Source organism: Camelus dromedarius, chromosome 18 (assembly GCF_036321535.1).
Source record: "Camelus dromedarius isolate mCamDro1 chromosome 18, mCamDro1.pat, whole genome shotgun sequence".
NCBI lineage: Eukaryota > Metazoa > Chordata > Mammalia > Artiodactyla > Camelidae > Camelus > Camelus dromedarius.
Window position 1 is genome coordinate 45484704 of NC_087453.1, and position 5083 is coordinate 45489786.

The 5083-nt window shown below is 46.1% G+C and overlaps 1 protein-coding gene across 4 annotated transcripts in view; it reads right to left on the reverse strand.

Annotated features, from left to right (window-relative positions):
- RALGAPA2 (Ral GTPase activating protein catalytic subunit alpha 2) overlaps nt 1-5083 on the reverse strand; it is a 264651-nt gene that overhangs the window by 258746 nt on the left and 822 nt on the right. The gene's annotated exons all lie outside the window — the stretch shown is intronic.

Below are 5083 nucleotides of genomic sequence, written 5' to 3' on the forward strand. Positions count from 1 at the left end.
AATTTAAACTGAAACAAATTGCTATTTTGAAAGTCAACTTTATAAACAATAAACAATTCTCTACTGTTTTATCTATGGTAGCTAGTTTGGAGACCAAAGATCAGTACTCTGAACAGCCAGTATGTCCACCTGCAGATAAAGCACTTACAAACAAAATAAAAACACAAACTACAAAAGTCTGTATCAAAACATTCTGGACCTACCAATCATCTCTCTTCTCAGAGTAAAAGGTCAAGGGCAATCTCCTTCACGTACCTTAAACAAAGCATCTGAGCTCAGTCAGACTTTGACCGAGGTTTGGCTTTCTCGCGCCCCTGAGGGGCGGGGGCGGTGTACCTGTGTGACATACACGTGTCCCAAGTTCTTTCTGCATTCTGAGGTTACAGATACAAAACGTTAGTAACGGGTGAAAAATTAGGGAAGGGAGCATTATGGCAAAATCACTTCGCTTCAAACAAGGTCAGCTGACAGAGCCCTCCCAGGGCTGCCTGAAGGGCCTGGAGCTGCTCGTCCCAGCTCTGCTCCAGCTGTGCAGCGTCCACGCGGCACTAATGCCCGTGCAAATACTTCACCACCCGCGAGGCCTGCCAAGGGCGCGGGGAGGCCAGTGATCACAAAAATGCAGAAGGAGACTTACATCTTCTGTCATGTGCAAATCAAATGCAGCCTCAGTTTCCCTGGAATATGGTAAAACAGATCGGGAAGAGAGCAGCAAAACTGAAAGCAACACTTTGGGGAGACGCAGGCTTCTGTTTATAAGCTAATGTTCATTCTGGCGGGTAAATACATTTTCTGGTGCGTAAGTATGCTTTTGAGTCAGACAACTAGCCAAAGCACAGCATGGGCTTTATAACCCTGCGACTCCCAGCTCTGCCACTTCCGGGCTGGGGGCTGGAGGACATGGGGTCCACCTCCACGAGCCTGTTTCCTCATCTCTACATTGGGGGCAGGAACACTGCCTTCATCCTGGGTTGTGGGGTGATTCAGTGAGATCACGATGACAATAAATAACCACACCACAGCTTTCTAACCTCTCATTAAGTGCCAGACTCCATGTCCAACAACCTCCCAGACATGGCACTTGGACCTCGCCTTTTTCTCAAACTCAACACGTATCACAGGAAACTCGTCTCCCTCTGTCGTTAGATGGGTCTCCTCCCAGCAATTCTGGCTCTATCCATGACACTCTGTTCCCCCAAACACCTAACACCAATTCTCAAATCATAACGACGTGTTGATCGCTGGCCAGACTGCAGTGGAAACAGGAGTCTCAATCCTGGCTGCCAGCAGGGCCGGTGGGAGCAACGCTCAGGAAGGTGCTGAGTCCAGGCACAGATGGGCTCGGCCCCAGCAATTTGACTTCAACAGAGTCTCTTCTAAGGAAATAATGCAAAATACAGAAAAAGCTGCCTCCCAACATGCTGAGAGCAGTATTACTTACACTGGAGAAAGAAAGAGAAAGAAAAAGGAAAAAGGAAAGAGGAAAAAGAGACAGAGAGAGAGGAAGAAAGGAAGGGAACGATTTAATACCCAAGAAACGGTAAGCTACATAACAGTGCAGTCTCCACAAATCTCTGTAGTCAATTTAAAAAAAAAAAAAAGGAACAAAACATGGGGATATACTAATAGCAAGTTTAAAAGGCAACATTTAAAATTGTAAGTGGACTTGTCTCTACTTAAAACAACAGATGCACAACAGGAAACATCAAAATGTTCGATTTCACTCCACCAGCATTTAGAGCATTTGTGAGAGACAGTTCTCTTTTGTCTGATTCCAAATATTCGGTCGGAAACCTGGTGTCACTTGATTTGACTGGCCTGTGGCTCTGGATCCCAAATGTCTTATCCTTCAGATTCATCTCTCCTGGCCTGGCTTCCACAAACCTCACTCTCATTCCTCCACCTGGAGAATCACTAGTTCCTTAGTGACCCCGTCTGTTCACCCCACCCACATTCTTCTTCCCAGCCCTGGTCCTTGGTCAGCCCCATCACTGCCAGTCTTCTCAGGGTCTTCCTGCCTTCAGGGCCACCCATCCCGTCAGCCCCAATCCATTTTTCCTGGCCCTGCTGGCAGAGGCAGTTCTCAAATCTTATCATCTGACCTGCTAAGAATTCTCCAAGTGGGCCCTCTCACCTGCAGGATAAGATCTGAGCTTCTAACTCCAACAAACAAGGCCCTTTCCGATCCGGCCCCAACCTGCCTCCGCTTCTACCGGTCAGGCCACTAGTCCTCACCTCCCCCGTGACCCCAAGTGCAGCTCACTGTCCTGACCTCACCCCCGGCCTACACACTACTCTGGTCACTAATCCGGGGCCAGGGTTCCAGCACCCTGCCATCAGTGCCCAACGCTACCCTCTCCTCATCACCCTCTCCCTGGGCACCAGGAAGAGGCTGGCTGGTTCCTCACCCAGCACATCACTGCCCTGTGTTTCCGCCACCAGCTCTTCCATCCCCCTCAACTTCCCCACTGCCTGGCCCGGCTCTGTCCAGTGCGCAGCCACGAGCGCGGCTCCGGAGTGCCTGCAGTGCTGCGGGCCTGGGCTGACGTGCTGCCGGTGGACACCCTACCCTGGTTTCAGGGACTTGGTACGGAAAAAACAATGTACAAACTTAACATTTTACTTTGTCTGCCTGTTGATACCATACACATTAGATATGTGAGTTTAAAGAAAATACATTATGAAGGTTAATTTCACCTATCTCGTTAGTTTTTAAAATGTGACTACCAGAGATTTCACATTACTTGTGGGACTCACGTATATTTCTCCGGGGCAGAGCCAAGCTAAGCATTCTCCAGGGCCCAGCATCAGTAGAACCTCCTTCAAGATGCCCCGATCTGTGTGCCAGTCCTAATGATCAGGGGGCAAAAGGCCCCCTGAAATCCTATAATGGAGTCTACCATATAAGCCACTATCTAATTACGTAACACACCAACGTTTAATCTCTCCTTCTTGTCAATACGGATGCCATTTCTATACCCTATCTGGGGACTCACAGTAGGCACTCAATTTTTAATTAGACACAGAGTCTTTGCTGCGGCAAGATTTCAACACACAGTATGTCTGTTACTTTAGTTTGGTTCACTTTAGCTATTTACTTTCCCCATGACGACTTCAACAGTGCAAGGAGAACGGGAAGTCAGACGACCTAACGGCTCTTTGTTCTTCCTCTAATTTACATACACAGCGTTGAGGACACAGCTTGCCCCCCCCCACCCCACAAGCCCTGCCTCGTGCCTCAGTCTCCCACCCTGTAAAATAAAGTTAATATCAGGCCAGTCGACAAGACAGAGCCAGGTCAAAGCAGCTGAGCAAGTTCTGCCCGGAGTCATTTCCATGACACTAAGAACTACTCCACTCTCCACAGCTAACTGTGTGTCTCTCAGCCAGCTGTCTTAAATACAGACCAATTTTTATGAAGTGGAAACAAACCCATCACAATTATTAAAATAAGGAAGGACAAGGGCCTACCTATCAAAATGCTTGTCCCGTCCTGTTAATGACAGGAGACAAGTGCTGGGAGAGGAGACTGGCCAGTGCCTGCTCCACGCTGAAGCAGTTTATACGTCACACTCACAATCACCTTTACGAGGCAGACGTCACCATACGCATTTACAGAGTAAAGGATCTGAGGTTCAAAGACAGGAGGAGTAACCAGCCTACAGTCATGCAGCTGCAGGCTACAAATCCAGGTCAGTGGTATCAACTTTGTATTTAAAAAATAACATTGTTATCACCACTCGAAAATATGTGAAAAGCCAGAGTATTATATAAATACACAAATAAAATTACAATAACAATTTCTATTCATTTCCTTCACATAGTTTCTTGATCTTGGCTAAATCCTACCTTTCAGATCAAAAGGCCTTTTTTTCTAAGTAGACTTTTCCTTAAAGGAGCAAATAAAGAGGGAATGCCATGTGGGGGGACTAGTACTTTCGGGGGACTACTTTTCTTTAAAGACTTTAAACCACGGCTGTAGGCGAACGTTTACAGTAAACATTATGAACTAGAACTCCTGGGCACATTTACAATAACCTAGTCCACAGATAAAGATTACAGTAATAAACACAGTAAATCAGGCCGTCTCACAAGCAAACGCATCAACAGGAAACAACATACGTCAGAAAATATCAAAGAACCTCTCAGTGCTGTAAAACTCAGGTCACATGGCTCAATGAAATGACAAAAGAAAGTTCCTCAAAACAAGACACACACCTTAAAGTGAAACCACAAAGCCTTGAAAACAGGTACCTTCTCAGAATGGTAACAGGGTACTACCGTGCATCTCTAAGAAACCAAGCTGATCTGGGTTTCTTTGATTCTGCCTTTACAAAATGTAGTCCGCTTACTCCTGCAGACAGAACAAAAAGTTCAAGTTCTCTGCCAGAGAAGAAGTCCCACAGTATCAAATGCTTTAAAACACTGCTCAGCTCTCCTTTATCAGAAACGTGCCTGCAGTAGGTGTTATCAGTCCTCAGTCAGCACTGAGGACTCGGCACAATGCGAGCTGTGTGCCCCTGGGATTTCAGCACAGGAAGCAGGAAGTCCAGTTTACCAGGAACACTGCACTTCACCTTCACTAAATCTTGAAAACGAATCCTTCTAACAGTACTTAATTTACATTTCTTTCCAAACCGAACAAGACAGTGGAATCTCAAGGAATCCAAGGCTGTGAAGTGCACTTGGCAAAACTAGGTGTGTGTATTTTCCCCTTTGAGGTGCTGTGTGGAGTATAAACAGAACTCATGTACAACTGCTAATCTCATGAACAAGACCTTTATTTAAAATTCTCACGTACAAAATGAATTTTTATACCATATTTCCTCAAGGGGCAGACACATTAAGACGACGTGCCTTCAATCAGGTGATTTTTGTTCATTTTAAGAATGAAAAAGGCATCTAGAAGAAACAGAAGGTACCCTTTTCTCAGTCCCCTAAGACACAAAGACAAATCTGTCTACAGACAGCAAAGGGGTTTGCATCCTAAACGACAGTTAAGACTAAGGAGGTAAGAACAGAAAAAAAACACAGCACGGCAAACCTGCTACAGATCACAGGCAGCAGGTGACAGGAAGCCCTG